At 33.6% G+C, this 25,535-nt stretch overlaps 1 protein-coding gene across 1 annotated transcript in view; it reads left to right on the forward strand.

The window, feature by feature from the left end:
- LOC150056781 (uncharacterized) overlaps positions 1-24,447 on the forward strand; it is a 145,422-nt gene extending 120,975 nt beyond the window's left edge. Inside the window, exon 4 of the mRNA XM_090341780.1 lies at positions 23,548-24,447. The gene's annotated coding sequence lies outside the window, so the exon portion shown is untranslated. The remainder of the gene's footprint in view (positions 1-23,547) is intronic.
- Positions 24,448-25,535: the final 1,088 nt, after the last annotated feature.

Consider the following 25,535-nt stretch of genomic DNA (forward strand, 5'->3'; position numbering starts at 1 on the left):
CAAATAAGCATAAAAACAAATCACCACCACCAACAACAAAACTACAGGAGAAATATGAAGGGTATGAGGCCAAAATTCTTAGAAATTTGTATTATATAGGGTTGGTTTAGACACTGTAGACAGATGAATGTTATAATATAAAATTAGTTTCAGGATTCTAAAAAGCTATCAGAATATAAGAGAAATACTATTAAGTGGGTACAATCCAGTGGTTACAGTGAATCCTATTTTAGATGCTTTTTTTCCAAGTGTGAGTGGACATGGAATCATTGCATGGTGGCTGTTGAAGAAGAAATGATATATCAGAACTGAAACTATAATCCATAAAAGTGAACTGAAGACAGCAAGTTGAAACTATAATCCATAAAAGCAAACGAGGCTATGCTTCTTAATACTTCTACCTGTGACACAATTGCTAATATGCCAAAGAAAATAATACCCAATGACTTGAATGTATATGTGCTCCTCTTTTTTTCTTCAGGGAGCATCATATAAGAAATCTAATGGTCAGTGGAGATGAGGGGCCATTGGCTGTTGTCTCCTGCTTGTCAGATGTCATCAACTATGAACTACATGACAAATAAACTTCCATTAACCTGACTTGCATTCACAGTGGAGTGTCTGTGACTTCAGCATTGTTTTCTGAGTATCATAAAATGCCAAAAACAAAACACCTGATTGTTTTTCCCTTTCCCTTCTCTATTTAGAGCAAACAAATAAATGTAAATACAGTATACCAGGTACCAAAGTCAGATACAATAACAGCATGAGATAATCCATGAAGGAAAAAAAAGAGAAAAGATTAATTTCATATGGTATATCAAGAACAACAATCATAAAGATAAACCTCTTTTCTCCATATCCTGCAGTTCATTTCACTTAGCCTAATCCTATATCACTATGTACATAGTGCTTGGGAGGGGGAGGTGGAGTAAAAGTGTGAGAAACACATGGGAAGGGGTATCAATGTTCAAAAAGTAATGTACTATATTATCTCTCATCTCTTTTGCTATCCCTTGGTTATCTCATATTGTTACTGTATTTCACCTTGTTATCTGCTATATTGGATATATGCGTATTTGGTTATTTGAAATCGGATTAGGGAAGGGGAGAAACAAGATGAGGGGTGGGGTGGGGGAATTGCAAATGGGGACCAATTCATGAGAAAGGATACCAATGTATGTGAAGTAAGTACTCTCTATCTGGGAAATATAATGTAACCCATCTATTATTTACAATAAAATATATGGGAAAAGAGTAATATACTCACTACCTGATGAATGCAATTGTAAAGCCTCTATTTATCACCCCGATAATAAAATACAATACAAAAAATGCTGAGTCTAGAAAGGGTTGCTATGATAAGAAAAATTGATAACAAACAATAAAATAAAAGTTAACTAAATTAAGTACACAAAACTAAAGTCTTCATTTTCTCTAAAGATACCACAGAAATTAAAGATACATAGTAGAGCCTGCATGCAATATTTGTAGCAGGTACATTAATGTATATCTTTACCCCGAATATAAATATTTATATAAAATGTCACAATAAAAGTTATCACGCAATATGATGAAATAATTAGTAGAAAAAGAAGTAGGAAAGTCATCAAGTGTTTTGCAAATATAGTCAACTTTATATGATGAAGTTAATTACTTTAAAACTCTCTGTGGTGAACTCACTGCCATATAATTGACTCAAATTAAATAGTTTGACAAAATCAAATGCTACATGTGGAACAATAAGATGATCCAGAAAATGTTAACCTAAAAATACATCAGAATACTCATTGGGGTGGGTGGAGGGATTGGTCTACACTCAAGGAAATAATATCTTGTCTTCACTTTTGAGGGCTAAACATTCCCTGGGTGAATGCATATAGAAATGATCACATCTGTATGAAAGAAGACTTCTATGGTGGATTATTTTACATCATTTGCAATTGTATTTGCAAAAAAATAACCTAGAGAATAAGAAGTGTTTTGTATTTATACAGTTTTTTTAAAAGAGCATGCCAATACATGCTAGCATAACAAAATGAATGAGCTATCAAATATAATATTGAACAAGAAGGCATAGCCCCGTAGTCACTTATCTTCAAGAGAAACAACGAAGTAAAGAGTGTTTACATTCGGTGTATACCAAAATTTGCATTGTACATTGCCTATTTCATAACTAAATGAAACAAAAATTGTGATAAAAAGATACCATTAAGAATAACTGTCTGACTATATGAGTGGGCTGGAGTAATCAAACACTTAACAGCAGTTTGTGTTACATTTTTGTTGGGGGGCACATAAATGATTAAATATTGTTCATAGTTTGTTTTTCTAGGCCTTGCATAGGCCAACATTCCTTTTGTGGATAAACAGCATGGATGTGTACTTTAAGTCGTTGGCACGACAGTGGGAAAACAGCATAAACATTTCTTTTGGTTTTATGTTCAATTACAAATAAGTTAAAACAGATAAATCATGTCAACTTATTATATACAACAGTGCAAAAAAATACATCCTTTCCTACAACTTCTTTCCTGTTTCTATTCAGAAAGTAATACAAAGTAAAGTGAGAATGACAAGGTGATTAGATTCAGGTTTTGGAGCTGTGTTTTTCCTATATTAGCAAGGAAGGGTGCTTAAAAGCACATGGCTGAGTTCCAACCTAAAACTTTTTGATTCAGTATGCTTGAGATGGAAAGATTTGTATTTCTAGAAAGCTTCCAGTAATTTGGTATCCACCTTTTGTCAACAACACTTTTGACAAAGTTAGCAGCAATAGCAACTAGAACAACAACTGGAGACCCATTAGTATTCAAGAAACTTAGGGTCAATGCCAACTGCTAAAGTGGAACCCATATTTTTGTTTCATTAATAGCTACTTAATATATATATATAATCTCTTTTTAGGATAGTATAGAGTTAGGAATACAATGCTCTAGAGAATTCCACATATCCCACTCTCATTTTCCCCTGTTCTTAGGAGCTTACTTTTATATAACATGCTTATCACAATGAATAAACCCATGATCTCATATTGTTACTATCCACACCATATTTAAATATCCTTAGATGTAAGTCTATATTAATTCTTCCTCCAGAGTCACGTGAAGGGTATCACTTTACAATATGCTGTTTGTATATCTTCATAGATTCTTATTGTTTGTGACAGTTACTTAGATTTTACTATATTTTGATTGCTTGTGTATAGCGGAGTCACTAAGAGGAATTCAGCAATATGGCTTTGATTGGGTATTTGACACTCCTTCTATAAGTAGATAATGGATACAATTTTGGGGAATGAAGTCTACATAGATAAAGTAACAATCTCTTCTCATCCTATCTAGAATACATATTAATAAGACCATTATTGTGATGATGTTAACTTTGACCACCAGACTGAAATATTGCTCATTACAATCTTGACTTTAAAATCACTACCCATCTTTCTTTCCAGAGCTTAGTGTACTCTACAGAATGAAGTCAGTTTTTGCAAATGACACTAAAACATGGGGAAATTGTGATGGCAGCATATCTCCATAATTTATTTGTCACTATTATGTTTCTCAGAGTTGAGAATTATAGGATTTGTTTTTGGACTAGGGAGAGGATTTTACTTTACCTACGAATTACTATAAATCTTATGAAAAACAGCTCCAAAATTATATACAACTTATGTTTATGTTAGTATACTTGAAAGGATACTTAGCTACATCTGAAACAACTACAGCAGCCACAACTAAAAACAAGTCTTTTGATTGATCAGCTCACTGTTTTGAAGTGAATCATAATTAGAATTTAATGATGCCTCTGGTAATTTATTACTGTAGCTGAACCTATAATGTCAGCTGCAGCCCAGATAATCAGAGCTACAATTCATTCAGCTCAAAACTCATTTGCCAAGACCCACCTGTACTTCACTTGCAAAACCAGCTGTGGATTTTTTGTTCTCACAATTCATGTCTAGATATCCCAGGCAATGCATCATTAACTTTGAAATTTATAGCTCCATAGCTCAACTCTACCACCCCCCTTGTTTTTAACTGAATAAATGCATGAGATTTAAAGTATCATAACTACCCATTTATTAGAGAATAGATGCAGAGAGATAGATAATGATAGATAGTGATGTAAAATTAATAGGTATATTTTACTAATACTAATTCATAGATGAGTAAGGATTTTATATAAGACAATGAATAGTGAATAATAAGAAAAATGAAACTGAGTATAAATAAGAACAGACTTCCAAATTTGAAGGAAAAATAATTATTTCAACAGAATCTGAAAATATAATATTAGAGTAAGTTTCCTACATCAAACAGAAACATTTAAGCTGTTTCTGTATTCCTATAAAGAATTCACAAAAATAAATTTACTAAATAAAGTTGGAATATCTATGTAATTTAACTCAACTCAATTGTTCTACAGGTTTCAGGTATAGAATGCTAGCCTAGCATGAAAAAGGACTTAGATTTGATCATTTAGGCTACCAGAATCAAAGAAAGACAGAAAAGAAGCAAAGGGGGAAGAAAGGAGAAAAGGAAGGAAAGAAGGGAGGGAGGGAGAGAGAGATGGTTGGAAAGAGACAGAGAGAGAGAGAGAGAGAGAGAGAGAGAGAGAGAGAGAGAGAGAGAGAGAGAGAGAGAGAGAGAGAGAGAGAAGGCAGGGAGGGAGGGAGAGAGGGAGGGAGGAAGAAAGAAGAAATAAAATGAGGGAGGAAGAAAGAAAATTTATCAAGGATATATAGCTCAGGCATTTTATTTAAAATACAATATTTATGATATTAAACAATGTATTTCAGTGTACATAATCTATGAGGGAATAGAATAATTTTATCTATGCTGCTGTATAGAATTTTCAACAAGTATAAAATCTATCACTAAAATATGAAATATGATTGATATTTTAGATACAGTGTACTCTAAGTTCATTAAACCAATTAAATTCTCAACTTATTGTAGGGTATAAATTTTATATTCAGATCTGAACTAAAATATTTGTTCTAAGATACAAGAAAGTTAAATGATGCTGCATACATTTTCTGTCAATCTACACAAGGCATCTATCTCATGGTATGTTAACATGACTGGAAATTTCAATTTCCATTTTTATTTATGTTCTTACAATCACAGAATATATAACATTTGGGAAATTATTAGAATCACTAACAACAATGAAGTCCAACTTACTCCACACATAACTTATTAGTCCGGCAATATAGGCTGGGCAAAAAGAGACAGCTGAAAGGAAAGAACATTCCACAATCTCATTATATTTTAGGTATAAGGATGCTTGCTTTGGGGACCACTGGGTACACACATGGTCTCTACTCTCCTTTTATTATAGTCATAAAGAGCAACTGAAGCTCATAAAAAGTAGCTGGCAGATTTGTAAAAGATATAAAATCTTGTTCAAAGAGGTTTCTACAGAGCCATCTAAAGAAAATTTCCCTTCCAAAGCATAGCTGGGAGCTGTTTATGTTAGGAGTATCTACTTTGTCACAGTAAACTGAATATTCTTACTATCATCAGGCTGTCAAATGGGGACCTGTTTCTTTGACTTTTTACTCGATATTCAGCAGTGTGGAGAAGCAGCCTGAGAATGTGATACTTGTGGAGTAGCAAGATCTGTTCCTTGGGTGAAACTGAGTTTTCACACCTATGTCTGGGAGTGCACACAGAGACACAGGTTTGCAGGTTATTAAAATTGGAAATTTATCAGTTTGATCTTTTGTGCCAATTCTGGATTACACATGTATAAAACAGATTGTCACCTCCTAAGAGAAATTTGAGACATCTTTAATTCACTTTACTGATTATTCACATAGCTTTAAATACTGATACTTGGTAAATCAAGCTTTATTTTTTAATGAAACAGAAGGAAGTTTAACTGGTATATCACATAGGGATTAGTATATAATTGGTCCATACAAGTTGGTAGTAATTTTATTATCACGAGCATAGTAACTTAGTTTCCATGACATTAATTATTGGTTTAGGGGTCATAGAATGTGAATAAGCATTGTTGGGACATGTTTTGAAATATTGTCAGATTAATTCAATCACAGAATCTTGGAAGGAAAATTCAAGGGAGGTAGAAAGACTGAAGACAATTCTAACAGTGGAGCAAGCAAAACATATCTGGAACAGAAAAGAAAGAAAGAGAGATAGACAACAGACAAAGAGATGATTTCTAAAGGCACCCTTGCTACAAGAAAACAGACTACCTGCCACAATGTACCAGAAATATTTCATTGTGGCTTAATTATGATATAAAAATAAATATATGTGTATATGTGTATATTAGTCAACTCCTAAGACATCAGGGTTCTATTTCTTCCAATACTTTACTCCATCATCTGCATAGTGCAGTTCATTATAACTTGAGTCACAATGACACATTCAGAAATGACTAAGTGAATCATAGATCCAAACTCTGGTAAGGCCTTCTGGCCACTTGACAAAGTTTGTAGTATAAGCATTAGAGTATAAACTCTTACACATTCAGCAATAAAATAAGAAACAGGACTATTTCATGGTTAAATATAGCAATAGCTCTAGACATCCATCTCTTGATTCATCTTACTCTTTTTTTTTTTTTTGCCTGTCCTGGGGCTTGAATTCAAGGCCTGGACATGTTCCTGAGCTATTTTTCTCAAGGATCATGCTTGAGCACACCATTTCCAGCTTTTTTTTTACTAGTTTATGACAGACCATCACTGGCTTTGAACTGTAATCCTGTGAGTTCAGCTTTCTTAGTAGATATGATTACAGAAATGAGCTTCCAGCACCTGGCTTCATTTCACTTTTTAGAAGGTTTTTACATGGCTATTCTCAGTGCATATAAAGGTAGAAAGAAGGCTTAATATTTATTTACTTTAATCCAGCTTGACTTCACTAAAAATAATATCCAGTATAATATATATTATTTATTATATAACTTTAAATACATTACTGTGTTTAAGTTCAATTTCCATTATAATTTCCTATCACAAATTTAATGCATTATTTTCTTTAATGAACTATGTTTTCTGTTATGAAGGTATTCCCCTACTACTTAAATTGGTGATTTGCTGATAAAAGAAATTTTGACTTTTACAACCTCAGTCAAAAGAAAAGAATGTATCATTAACAGAGGAGCATTAATGAGATTTTTTCCTTTATATAATAGCTAAAACACATATAGTCCTGTATTTTCATTATGCTTTCCATCAATCACTATCAATCAGATGTCTGGTAAGCAAAACTTTTGGATTCCTGAACAGTTAGAGATATAAAACTAATTCTGAGACCTGGTTATACATTTTCCTCACATCATCAAGCATGATAGGCATACGATAACCACAAAACAGACATCAGCCTAAAAAAAGACAATCGAGGTGACAAATATTCACTCTCAGTACAATACACCTAAAATATTCTGTTGCCTTTGGCAACACGGATGGCTTTTAAGTACTATGCATCATCAGAATAGAATGTTCATGCTGAGAAGGATTTGTGTCTGCTTTTGTTAGTCTCCAACAATATCTTCGTTAATGGGAAACTCAATACAAATGTCTAGTCTAACAGACATTTATGAACCCTAGAAGAACATTAAAACCACATTTTAAGATGTGCTTTTCTGGAAGTTTGAACCTCAGTAATGCATTATATACAAAGATAAATAATTAGGTATGTAAGCTCTGTTGAAAGTTATTGTGTATGTCTGATTCAAGGCCAGAAACTAACAAAACATCATAACAGTCTTAAAAGGTAGGGCACTATTTGATACGTTTTATTGGTAATAGTAGTAGCATATAGAGTAACATTTGTTTAGAGCTTTATGTCAGCCAGAATAAGCATTGAAAACACACACTATTTTCATGCTGTATTTTTTTCCCTTTTTGATTAGACCCGGAAGTCTAAATTTCAAATGTCAATCAGATTTTTTAACATAGTAGTGCAAAACACTATGTGTAATGTGTGTGTCTGTCTCTCTGCCTCTTTCTCTTACTCTCTCCAGAGAAATGAATGCTGCAACCCAAGCTTGAGTGTCTTTTGCACAAGGGTAGCACTCTACCACTTGAGCAATAGTTCCATTTCCAGCATTTTCTGTTTATGTGGTACTGAGGAAACAAACCCACAGCTTCATGCATGCTAGGCAAATACTCTATCACTAAGCCACATTCCCAGCACATCTTTACATATTTTTAGAAAAAAAATATGTAGCAGAAAGTTATTATGGTTATCATTATGGTTATCATTTTAAGTGCAACCATGTGTATTTCCCTAACTAGTAGTGTGTTATAGTTTAAAAATGGTAAGAATTTGAATAATTGTTTAAAACATGAAGAAACAAAAATAAGTATAATTTAGAAATAAATCTAATTTATATGAGTTCAGATTATATTCCACTAAACCTTCCTTTGTTCTCTCTTTCCCTCTCTCTTTCTCATTTTTTTCAAATCATTTGTTACCTTAAAGTAGAAAGCTCCGGAGACAGCTTCTTATGAATACTTCTTGAAAGATCTCTGAGGTCAAAAAAGTGATTTAACCTCAGAGATCAGCCTCAAATTCTGTAGTGTGCCAAAGAAGAAAAATATAATTTAATTTCTAGGACACTCAGCAGCTAGGGATTTCAGCAGCTATAGGCCAACACATGATTTGTGTTGCAATAACCAGTCAGGACAGCCACATATTTTGGAAAGTGCATTTAAAAGTGCTTCATACAAAACCCTTTTAAATATGCTTGCTTGCTTCTGTTGCAACAATTATGAGGTGTAAAAACACACAAACACATGTGGGATGACTCCAACCAGGGAAAGCATATTGTAAACATGCACACAATCCAGGGAGTATGACTGCAGTGGGGAATAAAATTTAGAAATGTTGAAAGAGATCACAGGTACTGCTCCATAATTCTTAAGAGCGAATGATGGAAATAGACATTTGCACAAGTTAATTGTATTTAAGAGCCATTGTTAATTTGTATTGATCGATTCCCTGATCTTTGATTATAATAAGGATTTAAAAGTTGCATATGAGGGGCTGGGAGTTTGGCGTAGTGGTAGAGTGCTTGCCTAGCATGCACGAAAACCAGGGTTCAATTCCTCGGTACCACATACATAGAAAAAAGCCGGAAGTGGTACTAAGGCTCGCGTGGCAAAGCTCTAGCTTTGAGAAAGTCCAAGGACAGTGCTCAGGCCCTGAGCTCAAGCCCAGGACAGGCAAAAGAAAAGTTGCGTATGATCAAAATAGTAATGATCTCCTCTTGGGGTCACAATGTAGTTAAAAGCAGGATAAAAACTGGAACTTTTGTCTTTGTTTTGTTCCTGCCTCCCTTTTTGGGGGGGGCTAGACTCCTGCCAAGGGTTGAGCCAAAGCCTGTCAATCACCTCTGTTGTGCGTGTTTAAAAACAATTGACATAAGAATGATCACTCTGGAGTTTATCAAACTAATCTTATCCTTTGTACAAGGCTGAAGGCACAAAGATAAGAAAACCAAGAAAAGTATTTTACTGTCAGCTTTTTTAAACTTTATTTAAAAGCCTTACTCTAAACTCCTCTAAAGGATTGTAAAATCTCTAAGTCATTGCATAAACCTAATGTTACCTAGAGTTCCAGGAACAGTGTATGATTACCAGCAGATAAGAGAAGATGAGATTTCCACCATTTTCTGCCCCAAATAGAATAGTACTATCCCAGGTACTGAATTGTCTCTTCTAGTGATATGGATGTGGCTGGAGTACTTTTCAGAACCAGGACAGAAGGGAAGATAAGGCATCAGTCTGGCCAAACATTACTTACTTCTGCCTAGCTCTACCTCATCTCTCCATTAGAAATGTGTAGCTCATTTCAGTACCTTGGTTTGGCTGAAATTAATGATCCTCGTCTTGACAATATGGCCCCACTAATTAAATCCTTTCCTCCCTCTCTGTGGTAAATTTTCCATCAGACTTTTGACACAAATGACCAGGTGTAATCTATTAGGATCTCCCATGAACACAAGTCTGCCTTTTACCATTTTATATGAATAATTTTTAATCTGTTTCCAAAGAGTGAGAATGAAAAATGTTTTGAATATATATTTTTGTCTTTCAGTAACAAATATGGACATGTTTTTGTTTAAGTGTAGTTAGTACTCATAGAATATATGTGTGAATTACATCAAAAGTATGAAACACGAATAAAATGTGCAAGTTTCACGGCCAGGAGAGAAGCTAATACACGAAATAATTGTAATGCATTTATAAATTGGAATATATAGCAAAACCTCTTCTCACAAGAGAGAAGATCTTTTATAAACTTAGAGGTTTAGGAGGTTTTGCTGCTTTATTTGGTCATATGCTTAGAATACTTTGCCAATCACGTAATTCTTGCTTGGAAAACCATGTGGAATTTCTCTATCATGAGGACCAATGTGCTCCAAATCATTGTTAGTAACAGAAAACATTTTATAAAAGGGCTTAGTTCAAACATTTAAAAAATATAAAATGGGCTCTTTTGTAGCTAGTATGAATATGTATATAGCTAAGTATATGAATTTATGGATTATGCAGAAAGCTAATGCATTAAGCAGTTGAATAGAGTCCACATTCATTAATTCCATTCTAATTCTCTGCAAGATATAACTTTATTTGTTTATTATACCATTTCTTGCAAATTTTTTATAATTCAGAACAGCTATATTAATATAAAACAGAATACATTTTAAAAATTAAAATAAAATGATATTTCAAAAAGAGTGTTACATACTTCCTTCAATGTAACCAGCAACATAAAGGAATATGTGAAGAAAAGGAAACAATTTTTTGAAACTTAAAACTATTAAAATACTATTTATGTCATAGATAGATGATGCAGAATGAAGAAGATACATTGATGAACACAAATGTCTATATCTACATTTCCATATCTCTGTATTTATATTTACTTTTACATATCTCTCCTTCATGCCTGCTTGAATTACTGGAAGTCCCTTCTTCAACAAATTAAATAACTTGATTGATTTAAATATTTTAGGAGTAACATGATCAATCATACGGATCAAACAAAAAAAATCACTAATCTATAAACATTTTGTTTTATTTATGTTTTGATCTCAAACTGACAACCCTCCATTTCAGTCTCCTAAATGCTGCAATAACAGGCATGGGACAACACTACCAGATTGAATTAAGCTTTTTATGTCTGTATAAAGATATAATAATAACAATATTTTTATTTCTCTCCTGAATTACACAAGCATATCAGCATTCCACTTTCTTTTATAATTTACCTTAGCATGAGATAATTTTTCTATGAGCAAGATGAGAAAATTTATATAGAAATGATATTTTTTCCTTGAGAACATTCTGAAGGATATATGATTTTCTCTTTGATGAGTAAAATGTGTCATTTTCAAGATCGCAAGATTTCATAGGTATTTCAGGCAGATGGGCTTGGGATTAAGTCTACAAGTTCTTAGAAAAAATGTACTTTTCTTTGTGAATACTTATAAAATAAAATTTGATAGCTATGGGAAAATCTCCTGGCTTAACTTTTGGAAAGAAACTGAATGGTTCTGATCAAGAGAAACTCCTGGCTTAACTGTTGGAATGAAACTGAATGGTTCTGAAGAGAGCATGAAGATCATAGATGTTGCCTGTTTCTAGGCAGTGAATATAATTTAAAATTATACTTTCTGTCACTTAACATGAAAAGATTGATAAAGTAGCAACATATTAGAATGTCTGTGTCTCAGTGAAAATCATTTTTATTTTGCAATTTGTGAAATTCTCTTTAATATATGTCATTCTCTTAATACAGTTAATATCTTTTCTTTTTTTCAAGAGACTATATTTGAAAGTATCATACTGACTGGTAAATTAGTACTAACTATAAACTATTAGCCTATTTCCAATCCCATGTTTGTCTTTTACAACAATGATGCCATGGCTGTAAGTGAACTGATACTTGTATTTAATTTTTTTTTTTTGCCAGTCCTGGGCTTGAGCTCAGGGCCTGAGCTCACTGTCCTTGGACTTTCTCAAGGCTAGAGCTCTACCACTTGAGCCTCAGCACCACTTCCGGCTTTTTTCTATATATGTGGTACCGAGGAATCGAACCCAGGTCTTCATGCATGCTAGGCAAGCACTTTAAACACTAGGCCAAACTCCCGGCCCCTAAATTTTTTTCTTATTCTTTATTTTTTTTTCCAGTTCTTAGCCTTGAACTCAGGGCCTGAGCACTGTCCTTGGGCTTTTTCAAGGTCAGCGCTCTACCACTTAAGCCACAGCACCACTTCCAGCATTTTTCTAAGTATGTGGTACTGAAAAATAAAACCCAGGGTCTTTGTGCATGCTAGTCAAGCACTCTACCACTAGGCCAAACTTCCTAAATCTACAAATAAGTACATAGAATGGTAAAATTTGGTTACAAATGAATTAATTGCAGTGAAAAAGAGTCTCTGGAGAACCCAAATAGAGTAATTAAAAAGAAAATCAACTAAGTCAAAGCCCAGTAAAATAAGTACCAATGAGTAATAAGTACAAAATAAGTAATATTTTAAGAAACATTTTGGGTGCAGTGGCTCATGCCTGTAATCCTAGCTACTCAGGAGGCTGAGACTGGAGGATTGTGGATCAAAGCCAACTGGTCACTAAAGACTCTGAGACTCTTTCCTCCAATTAACCACCAGAAAACAGGAAGTGGTGCTGTGGCTCAAGGGGTAGGGCAGTAGCTTTGAGCTGAAAAGCTCAGAGATAGCACCCAGACCCAGACAGACTTCAGGCCCATGACCCCCTCCCCCCCAAAAAAGAAATACGTAACTTATTCTATCTAAAACAAAGTATGTATAATTAGATTTAATTTTATCAGTCATCAACACAACACATTAACTCTCTTTGATTGACTGGCTGCTTAATTTAACAACAAAAAACATATCTTCTAGATAATTTTCACCCAGAATAAAAATCCTGGAATAGAATCACAATCTTTGAATTTATGAGAGATTATGAAAAGAACCATGCTTTCTTCATGTAACTTCTATACTGGGAATAAAAAAGACTGAGAGATTTGTTCTATGATTTTATGTGCAAATTTCCAGAATGTCTTATGAAATGTAGATTTAAATCTCAGCAGTTAAGCAGATTACATTTCTCTCATCTTTCCAAGACAGCATTTAGATTCAATTCAACATTCTGTTTTAGAGGGATTTGTGCACATAAGTCAGAAAGCCTTCACATAGGCAACTTTCTCCGAGAGCAGAATTTTGTACAATTGCGTAAAGTAGAATAATTATAGATAGCTAACAACCATGGATTTATTATGTGTAAATTTATGACAATGTTGATGTCACAGGGACCTCTCATAGATCCTGAGTCACACATTGGAGTGAACCTGTTTTCCTCAAGGATTCAAATGCTATAATGACCATTTTTTAAATAAAATTGCCACAAGGCATACTCAACCCATTGTTATGTCATTTTTGTACTGATTTTTAAAAATATAAACAGATTAGGTTTAATTCTCCCTAAAATTATTGACATAATCCTTATCATGTTACTATGGTCATTTCTTATCGGAATGTGTAAAATCACCTCCGCTGTTCTCTCTGATTTTGCACTCATTCTAATAAGCAAGTTCTTCACGGAATAGCACAGCATGCCTATTACTTTATCAAGTTAATTCTCTAATGTCAACCTGGTCATGGCTTTCTTACCTTTTTTTTTAATATCTCTTTGTCAATGTCAGTCCAGTTCTGTGCAATAGTCCAAAGATTGAGCAGCCCACAGCACATACTTATAATGAATCTCCCAGAATCCTTCCTTCTCCACTGTCCCATGGTCATTGTTCCAGTCCTTAACCATCCCTGGATGGCTGCAGACCATTCTGTTAAACATCCCATTCTCAGTGAGACCTTCTAGTCTGAAACAATAAGCATATTTTCTTTATTGCTATACTTCCCTTATTTTCTGATTCTCTGAATATCTTTTCTCTTGCACACATACACACATTTTTAATTTCCACATAACGTATATTTTCTCTGCTAAATTCATTTGTAGTCATATGAAACTGTAAGCAAGAAAAACAGACACTCATAAAAAATATGGAAAGCAGGGCCGGGAGTTTGGCCTAGTGGTATAGTGCTTGCCTAGCATGCACCAAGACCCATGTTCGATTCCTCGGTACCACATACATAGCAAAAAGCTGGAAGTGGTGCTGAAGGTTAAGTGGTAGATAGAGTGCTAGCCTTGAGAAAGTCCAAGGACAGTGCTCAAGCCCTGAGATCAAGCCCAGGACTGGCAAAAAAAAAAAAATATGGAAAGCACAATGTAAAAAGTTAAAAATAAAGCACTTTTAAACACTTACAGAGCATAAAAGTCATATATCAGTATAATTTAATAGGGATACTAGTTAATAGGATATTTAATTTATTAAAGAATGTCACTGAGTAAACCAGGCATGGGGGCTCATGGCTGTAATCCTAGCTACTCAGGAGGCTGAGATCTGAGGATCACAGTTCAAAGCCAGCCCAGGTACTAAAGACTGGCCATGACACTCTTAGCTCCAATTAACCTCTAGAAAACTGGTAGAGGGGCTGTCATTTCAGGGGTAGGGCGGTAGCCTTGAGCTGAAGAGCTCAGGATCAGCACCCAGGCCCCATGACTCACCAAAAAAAAAAAAAAAAAAAAAAAAGGTCACTGAGTATACATAGAAAATGATAATATGGTAATCACTAGAAAACAGGAAGTGGGGATGTGGCTCAAGGATAGGGTGATAACCTTGAGCTGAAGAGCTCAGAGACAGCACCCAGGTCAAAGTTCAGCCCCATACCCCTGTACCCCCCCCCCAAAAAAGAAAAAGGTAATAGGTAAAGCAAGAGACACTCTGAATTAATATTGTGACAGCACCTTGTAATGTTTTCAGTGTATATGTTCTGTGTAACACAAGTATATGTTATATATTCTCACAAAACTTAGAAAAATAAATAGTACAACACTCTTAATGTATATGGTCCACAGCCAAGTAAATCCATGAACTTATACATTAACACATATTCCTTATCTTTCATTTGTAAATTTCTTATGATCGCATATATGATGAAATGAAAAAGAGATGAACTTTAAGAAACTTAAAAATAAATACCACATTTATCTAAGAAGTTAGAATTTCTTTCCCTAAGTATTTTCTGTGAATAACTTATTCATGGAAATTCTGGATTTTACGGGGTATGAAATTCTACTTTCTTATTCTAGATACTCACAATTTCAATAGAAAGTGAGGACATTCTGCCTGTCCTTCCTCATAATCACAGGCATCTGTTGGTTGTTATCCACAGTACACAGTGACCCATGCCAATAATGAGAAAATGCTAAAAGATTTATTGCTTACAAGGGAGAAAGCAGAGCTGAAGCAGGGAACAAGGTCCCTAGAGGTTGCACAGTTGTTCCATTTAAATTAGCACTTGGGCCTTCTATTGAGAAGAGCATTACACTGATGCAGGAGGATTTGAATATGTGTAGCCCACTCCCCTTTTTTATAACACAGGAAATGAGATGACAACTTAGACCTAGGAAACAAATCCAGAGTGCTCATCTACAGGGATTCTAGGTCCATCTGATTGTTTTCCAAAAACATAAATTTGAAAAATATGCCATTATAACCAAAATACTCTGTGACACGCCACAGAGACTCGTAAAGACATACTGCAGGAGTTAACAATCATGCACATTCATGCAAAGGTGTCTCTCTTATATTGCTCTCTCTTTTGTCTATTTCTCTGAGACACAATTCAATGCAGATTTTTTTGTGTGCTTTTTGTGGGTCATTGGGCTTGAACTCAGCCTGGGTACCGTCCCTGAGCTCTTCAGCTCAAGGCTACCACCCTGCCCCTAAGCCACAGTACCACATCCCATTTTTCTAGAGGTTAATTGGAGGTAAGCGTCTCAGGTCCTTCTGTGCTCAGGCTGGCTTTGAACCTTTCTCCCCAGATCTCAGCCTTCTAAGTAACTAGGATACAGGCATGAGCCATTGCCCCCAGCTCAACCCAGATTTTTGCATGTATTATATTTCAGATACAAGATTCTCACTCTAAAATTAATGGCTTAGATGCTATCCTCTTCTTGTAGTCAAAGGTGATGCCATATCATCTAAACAACTAAAAGTCATATTATAGATAGATTTCACCAATGAACAGTTACAGACACCTGGAGCTTAGCCTTGATGACATCAACTGATAATATGATTGTAGACAGAGCACTAACAAATAAATTTATGGGTTGATATTCACTTGAAAGTTTGTTTTTGTTAATCCACATAATCTTTGGTTAAAGCATACTGGATTATATTATGTGGATATGGAGTTGCTATAGGTCTGATCAATAATAAAGACTCAGACTCTCTGATCAAAAAAGTCTGAGAGTGTCCCTTACAGTGAATATCAGACACTAGGCTTCAAAATTACTACTCCTTGATGAAATCTTGTCTTGGAGACACTCCCAGGAAGAGTACATACTTGGTACCACAGAGAGTGAAAAGACATTCACTACAGATCACTATGGTTTTCTCTTTGTTTTGGTTGTTTTTTGTGTGGAAGATGAGACCCAAAAGGGTCATGTTTAGCAAGAGCTCAATGAACTTCATCCTCAGAAATCAGCTCAGCTGTATCTAGAAAATATACTCAAGTCCAAGGGAGAGACAAGGCAGGTCCTTCCCCTGCAGAAGAGGCACAGAATGTATCTCCTCCCCACCCCCCATTTGGTTCAAGGTGAGATCTGATCCTATCAGCTGTTTATGCCTATGAGCACACCATTGGAATACTGTGGAGAGTATAGCCAGGCTTGGATTTACCAAATAGAATTGGGGTAGAGAAAAGTAAAACGAGGGTTTTAGGAAAAAGCTACACTTCATTACCAAGTTTGGTAAATTATACAGAAGTACTTTGTTCTGTAGGGAGCCAGTCTCTTTCCCATAATGCATAAGTTGTCACTTGACAAATGTATACTTAACTAAAATACTATTATTTACTGCATTTATATAGTAATTTTTAAATGTTCATCTGTCTGTCAATATTTGTATATAAAATGTTCAGACACAATTAAAGGGACCAAATATTTAAAAAAGAGAAAAGTAGGATCTCTTTTCATAATGTAGAAAATTGAACATGACAAAAAGACATTCACTGATAGAAAGTTACTTTCTTGATAATTTTATATTCTAATCAGGTGTTTTCTGTTACAACAACTAATTTATCTGTTTAAATATCACTTACTGACATAGACTATTTCTCAGGTAATCATACAAGAAGATTTGGGTAGAAGCACTTCAAGGGCAGTTATTAATACTGAACACATTCATTTGGAAGGGCTTCTATTTTAAGATACTGTGTAAAATTCAAACTTGGCCTTTCAGCAATGATTAACCATGGTGTAAATTACAAGTAATAAAGTTTAATTATGCCATATTTATGCATAAGTAATTGAAACTAGATATAAAATATTCACATTAAGGAAACTAAAGTCACTAGGAATATTTTGAGTTATCTCTTTTGTTTTGTGAAATGTTAAAAATAAGAATGAAGATTTAAATTATTCCTTAATATGCAAGACAAATACATCAATTTTAAATGGTATGTAGTAAGCAACATGGAAATATTTTTTATGGAAATAAATCTTTATAGAAATGAATCCAACACATATGAATGCATGTACAACATTTGCACACACTCATATACACAAAGGAAAATATCCATTCTTTCTATTTAAATTACACTTCCGATCACATTTGATTATATATCTCAATAACTGGCAGTCACCAACCCTGCTAATCCTAGAGCCTAATTAGCTGGATGAGGAAAAAAATCACACACAGAGGCTGAGGCACACACAGAGAAATGCCTGCACCTCATACAACAAAAAACCGAAAGGAATACTAGAGCAAACATTTGTTGTTATATTCCATATCCTGCTTATTATTTGACTTACCTTTTCAGTTCTGTGTTTACTAACTTTCCTCAGGGTTGCCATATCCTATTGATGGTCATGTTATAATTTCAGAAAGCTTCCCTTGGAACTTAGAGTTACTTCCATCAAAATTTTTACCTTTAAGTAGTTTTACAAATAAGATGCCACTCAGCACTGTAGTTTACAAATGAAATGTTCCTTGATCGATGTCTACCCTTTCAACATTTCAACAGTCTTACTCATCCCTTCTCTACATACAACCTTCTCTATTTTCTGAATGTTGTAGGATTATATATTGAATTTTGATTGCATATTCTCCCTTTCTTCTCTTTAGTTGTCAATACCTCTCCTCTTTAGACGACCCCACCCAGTGCAAGTACTGGCTCTCATTTTGTTAAACTTTTATTTTACCTTTCTAAGGAATTACACAGTTTAAGTTCCTCTGATAACTACTATATTTCAGCGAATACATTCATGTACACTTATCATCTGAATTGTTTGCTTACATATTTATTTATTCCACATATGAGTGAAAACAGAAAACCTGTGTCTCTCTTGCCTTGATTTACTTGTCTTATTTTTTCCTTCCATGTAAGCCTAGAAATTAGATCTACTTTGAAATCAAATTAAATAATAAACTTCATCCCAATCAACTCTGTCAATGATACAAAACATAAATGTATATTAATTTGCATGTTTATGTAATGAACATTTCTTATGGCAATTCATTTAAAGGATTTAGAACTTGAGTTTTTTGAAAAAATAGAAAAATGACAATAAGAATGCTAATTACATATTTGGTGTGTTCAAAGAATTCTCTTTCTTTAAAATGAAATCAAGGAAACTAAAACTATTTTATTTTCCCTAGAAATCTATATTTGATGGTTAATTTTGTATTAAAATTTACTTTAAAAATAATAAAATCACTTTAAGTTTTAAAAGAAGTGATTATTTGTTTTTGCTTATCAGGTAGATCAAATATTACTATCACATTTTAAATCTTATTGTAAATGTGATATATAGAGGGGTTCCCTTGAGTATATTTGTTGCAAAGTTCACTCGCAACACAGTGTCTAGTGAGCCTCAATGCTTGCTTTCATCCTTGGTCCCACCATTGCTCTGATTTCCCTTTCCTTCCCCATATCAGATAAACATACACAGAAACAAACAAACAAAAAACATTTTTAACAAGGAGTAAGCCCAGGGGGTAAAAAAGAAAAGAAAGAAACTAAATAAATAACATCAAACTGTATACTAAAAACTTCTTGTGTCTATTCCTTGGAGCTCATTTTGATAAACTACATTTTACATGGTCATATGCAAATGGCAATTGAGCAATTGTGATCCTGTGCTAAGAATGTCCTAGACATTCTGGTTATGACTAATGAGGGAAACCATTCAGTCTGTGCCTCTTTGGGTCTTGTTTACTTCACTTAATGTACTTTTTCCCAAGTCTTTCCATTTTTTTAAGAATAGAGCAATGCCATTCTTTTTGATAGGTACATAGAATTCCATTGTGTATGTACACCACATTTTTTGATCCATTTATCTACTGAGATGCATCTGTGTTGATTCCATATCTCAGCTATGGTAAATAACAACTGCAATGAACATAGTCATGCTCATAGCTTAAATTTGGAGTCATTAGTGGTTTTTGAGTAAATGCCCAGGAGGAGAATTGCTGGGTCATTGAGGAACTCTACATTCAGTCTTTTGAGGATCCTCCATGCTGCTATCCAGAGAGGTTAAACAAGTTTACATTCCCTCAGAAGTGTAGTATTGTATCTTCATGGACATATAGTTCAGCCAGCATCTGTTATTAGTTTTCTTTTTTCTTTTTTTTTTTTACATTCTTGTAAGGCTTGTTTATTTTTTTATTGTAATTAGTAAAAGGGTTACATGATATTTGCCAGATAGAGGTGCATTAATTCACATACATTGATACCCTTTCACATGTCTTGGTACCCATTTCCCTCCCCCCCCATACCCCCCACCGGTCTTGGTTTTCTTGATAATGGTCATTCTTACTGGGGTGAGGTAGAGTTTGATGAATTTTGTCTCTTTAGAATACCTAAGGTTCTTTATTCAAGAAAAAAATACATTTATTCAATTTTAAGTAGTAGGAAACATTGCAAAGAACCTCAACAGTGTCTGAAAGATATTAAAACATTTGATTTTGGCTGACAAGCTTCTCATGAAACATCTCAACGGAAAACTATGTTTTTCATTAAGTCACCATTTGGAATCCCTTATAATATTGCTGATTTAGTTCTTAATTCTTTACTCATTATCAATAGCTTTTATCTTCTAACAATATCAACTTCAGCTTGATGTGTATCTTTGTATATATATATATATATCATCTACATGCATACCTGCCCATAACAAATTAGAAAAATATTGTGTAAAGTTTGTCTGAGATAAAAAAATTTGTAGGAACATATAATTTAATAGGAAAAAATATTAAGCTCAAAATTGAGGAGGTTAAATTTAAAACATGGGGAATATAAAGCTGGTCAGATTTCAAAATTATAGTTTTGTACAATGAGGAAACTTGATGGTAAAAAAATGTCCTTAAGTCTTTGGTTTTAGAATATTTACTTAAGTTGAATCAGTCTGCATGGTAATTCTGGTAGTTTTTGCTCCTCATCTGACATAGGGAAGTACTACTTTTACTGATCATAATTCTGCATGAGAGTTTTATTATCTCTCATAGAAGGTAGAATCAGAAAGAATCTAAATAACATCATTTGTCCTGTCTGACCTTAACCATTTAAAATTTAATTCTTGATCACCTGCATAATGCAAAGTCATCAGTTAGTAGACCTAAGTAGTATATATTAGTTTTTTTTATTTTATTTTTTCTCAGTCCTGGGGCTTGAACTCAGGGCTTGGACACACTGACTGTCCTTGGACACATTTTACTCAAAGCTAGTGCTCTGTCACTTGAGTCACAGCATCACTTCCATCTTTTTCTGTGTATGTGGTACCAAGGAATTGAATCCAGGGCTTTGTTCATACACGCGAGTAGTCTACTAATAGGCCACGCTCCCGGTCTCACATATTAGCTACTAGTTTGTGAAATGTACAAGGTAATAGCATCATATTCTCTGTTTTACTGAAATATTTATCACTATGTTGTCTCTGCTGAAGAGTTTAGCCAAATATCAAGTAGTAAATATTCAACAGGTATTTATCACTGAAACAAATATAGGAGAAAAATAGAGCTTTGTTGTGAAAATGAAATTTACTTAGGGCTTGAAAAAGAAAGATTAGTGTATGAGAGGATCTGACAGTAGACCACGTAATGATGGTTGTTAATGTACAACAGGGTAGATTTTTATATACATTTAAAACATTTTTACTTCCTTTAGGTATATTGTTTTTGGCTAAGGTGTGAATCAGTACCCATCACTTACTCACTGAACAATTTCCATGACAAATGCTCTTTTATATTCTTGGTAGTTCAGCAATAATTAAAAGTAAAGTTCTTTTGATAATTTGTTTTTGAACTGTTGTACACCTATAAAATAAATGCACATCTATTCACCTATTACAGTCTCTTAAACAATCAAAATGTGATTTAGTATGATGCATTTTACTCTATTTTTTTCTTAAGAGGTTTTAATAAAATACTTGACAATCATTACTAATCTATAAATTATATTTGCCAAGTTACAAAGCTTAGTGATTAATAAGAAAGCCGTAGAAAGAAAATAGAATGTGTGATACTACATACAAAAGATAAAATGAAATAGAGGACTTAAGTCTTTGATTAAATTTAAAATTTTCTAATGGGTTTTGGCAAGATTTTAAAGGAAAGAAAATTCATTGTGGTAATCATTGTCTCAAAATATTCTTGGCATAATTTAGGTTGGGCATTTTATTTACTGAAACTATTTTTTTTTTGGTTTACAGCATTAAAAAACAATGTCAGGAGCAATCCAATTTTGTTGTTAGTCTTCTGGCAGAATGAAACAAGGTTATAATGTACAATTTTATAGGGTCATTGATTAAATAAATAGAATTAATTTTAAAACTGCAGGATTTAGGTCCTTACTATTACAGATATACCTTTTCCCGTGTTTTCTGTTTCTCCTTAGATATTTTATATAAATTGATACAACAGCATTATATTAAAAAATGAAACTTTCCCTTGGGGACCAATACCATTATGACTTTAATGTGCTTTACTTAGTTCTGTGAAGATAAATTCTAGACTCAGCAATGAAAGGACACATAGAGCTGAATGATACTAGTAACTTCAGGAAAAGCAACAACATTCATGATGTATTGTGCTATGGTCCACGAATATGAATATCTCTTTATAACACAGTGAATATATCACATCGAGGTCTTTGTCTATACTAAAATTACTGAATATTAACATGATATGTCATTTAAACATTTCTGGTAATGATTTTCAGTAAAATCATCATGAATACAAAAATACAGCTTATAATAAACTAGTATGTACTATTTTTATGCTTTATATGCTTTGCATATTAATTAATATTGTGAGAACTCATAGGCATCACCTAGTCTTCTTTTTGCACTACATAACTTAAAGCTTAAAATGTCTGGTCATTTGATTACTTGCTTCAAGAGAGTATGCCTTAAAGAATTATTCTGTAAGATCTTGTCTATAAACCCAAAATTTCAGCATTGTATTGTTCATCTTGTCAGTTAATTCAATTTTAAATCATCATCTAGAAATTTAATATTTCATCTTTCCTAGGAAAGAAAGATTAGTCACTTTTTATTTACCAATGCAAGAAAAGCTTCTGATTTTGGAAGATCCATTTAAAAATAAGTTTTAGAATCAGAAAATATATACCATTTCATGTCCTCAAGCACAGTAAAATTTGAATCACAGCTTAGTCATATATATATGTATGTATATATATGTATATATATATATATCCTTCAAGATGGAGAAATGGAAGCTGATAGTGTATTGCAAAATCTAGTTTGGTAATAGCGCCCATCTCTACTTACTGAAAAAATGGATTGATAGAAACTTTCAGATGCCTATTTTTCCAGCTACTTAACCCTTTTTCCTTGGATGACTGTTGACCTCCTGAAGTTAAACTCTTCCTCAATTTTCTTGGAGGATAGTGTCCTATTCCAATGATTAAATGACATATAAGAACACCGATTTCTTCAGAGAAATATTATCTGTGATACAGAGTTCATTTCGCGATCTCTACGAAGTGATTTTTTAGTGGCTAGCACATCTTTTTCTATTACTTGCTTGCTCTATGCTGGTTCATTTATTGTCTTTGTTTTGAGGGCTCCTTTTTTCTTTTTAAACAGACCACAATAGCTAGGAGGCAAAAAGCTCCAATACATATTTAATGGAGAACAAGTACAGAGTTACAGGTGTATCTCAAGCTAGCTACTGGAGCTAATGCATTCATCCAGAGCTATCCTGAAAAATCTACCACCCAGAGGGGAACAGGATTAGTATATCCTGGAGTATAGGGTACCAGTGGTAAGAGTAGAGGGAAATTTCCATCTAAATTCTTCTAGATCATAGGCATAAGCCAAATGAACCGAATATATATATATACCATATATATGTACACACAGTCATTGAACAAAAGCTTTGTCTTTACTTCTAGGAAAACAAACCAATGATGTGTGATGTCACACTAGCAGAAGAAGGATGCCTGAATGAAGAAGTTGGACAAGTACCAACTGCAAACTGATGTTTTCTTGAGACAATTTGATTCAGTGCATAGGTTCCTTGTTTTAACCATAAAGTCTTTGAAAACTGGCTCTTCTTTAACTTTATATATCTTTGGCCTCTTACTCTTAGATATGATTAACCCAATTAAAAGTTTTCATAGTAATCATATATGTCTCACAGCAGAGATACCTATTTGTATAAACTAGACAATAAATATAACAATATTTTCATAAATTTTATCTATTTATAAAATGTGAGATGACATATTTTACAGAAAGATCTAATAAAATACCCCTGGTATGCAAAATATTTCAACATAATTACATTACATTATTTAGTTTTGTCAGCATTCAAACAGAACATGGATGATGTAATCAATTGTCACATAGTCTGACTTGAGTTCATTCAAGCAAAATAGAAAACATTTTATTATTTAAATAAAAAGTCAAGAATTACAATATTCTGTCTAGGTATCAAGTTATCCATCAGAACTAGAACCTTTCTCTTTTCTGCCCATGGAGCCTTTTCCTGAGCATCAAATAAAATCAGAACAATTCTCTCCAGTACGAGTTCTACATTCTCCTAGCTAGCAGGTGTTTATTGCAGGAAACAATAGTGAGGCGAAGACACCATAAATCCAGAATTGATTTAGTAGCATGCACCAGTGGCCTAATACTATTGAACTCTTTAAAGCCAGTGTGTATTTGCTAGTATTTTTTCTAATATCCTATCCCAAAACTACACGACTTTTTGATAAAAATGGATTTCTGCTAAGCAACAATTGATTGAATTCAATTTGTAATTATGTTTCATTTGGAGATTTATAAAAATATTCAGGGTTATTATTTAAGTGATGTCATCTTGTTGCTTGGTAATGTTTCATATTTTCTTATTCTTCATTCACTAGTCTTCTTGCTTTATTGCATTTATTTTTTACTGTATCTATCGGTTCTGTTTATTTCCCTTTTCTCTGTAGAATACCTTTATCATATGCAGTCCTGGTTTGTTGGTCATATACCTAGTTAGTTTTTGTCATACAAAGTTTTTATTTCTCTTTCAATTATGAGCGATTGTTTTACTGAAAACACTAATATAGATTGATTGTTATTTTCATTCAGGGTCTGGAATGTATTTCCTTATCCTCTCCTTACATTTGGGACTTGATTAGAGAAATTCACTGCTATTCAAAGGATTTTCTTTTGGGGTGATTTGTTACTTTTCTGTTGTAGGTAAACTTATTCATAATGTTTTCCTCTGTATATTTTATAATTGAATTACAATGTATTTTTATATGTCTTCTGATCTTGTGTGTTTGGTGTTTTGAAAGCCATTTACTTCGGGTGTCTATTCTTCAAGCTTGAGGAGTCGTTTTGTGTTATTTTATTTTATTTTTTTGTTGGTTGTGGGGCTTTAACGCTGGGCCTGGGTGCTGTTCCTGAGATCTTCAGTTCAAGGCTAAACCTCTACCACTTGAGTCACAGCACCACTTCTGCTTTTCTGGGGAGATTAGAGATAAGAGTCTCATGGAGTTTAGTGCCCGGGCTGGCTTTAAATAATGATCCTCTGATCACAGCCTCCTGAGTAGCTAGGATTACAGGCATGAGCTAATGGCACATGGCTTTTCTTCTATCTATCTATCTATCTATCTATCTATCTATCTATCTATCTATCTATCTACCTATCTGTCTATCAATCCATCTATCTATCTGTCTATCTATCTATCTATCTATCTATCTATCTATCTATCTATCTATCACCTATCTATTTATAATATATATTTCATTTTATATATGTATTTACACACACTACTTTTCTAGTGTATTTTTTTCTTTTGTACTCATGTGTCTCTTATTTGGTCTTTTGCTAGTGTTCCATATATTCTTTTTTTCTTTTTAATTTTATTATCAGGGTGATGTATAG

This window comes from Megascapheus bottae, chromosome 11 (assembly GCF_031878675.1).
Source record: "Megascapheus bottae isolate mThoBot1 chromosome 11, mThoBot2.hap1, whole genome shotgun sequence".
NCBI classification, from domain to species: domain Eukaryota; kingdom Metazoa; phylum Chordata; class Mammalia; order Rodentia; family Geomyidae; genus Megascapheus; species Megascapheus bottae.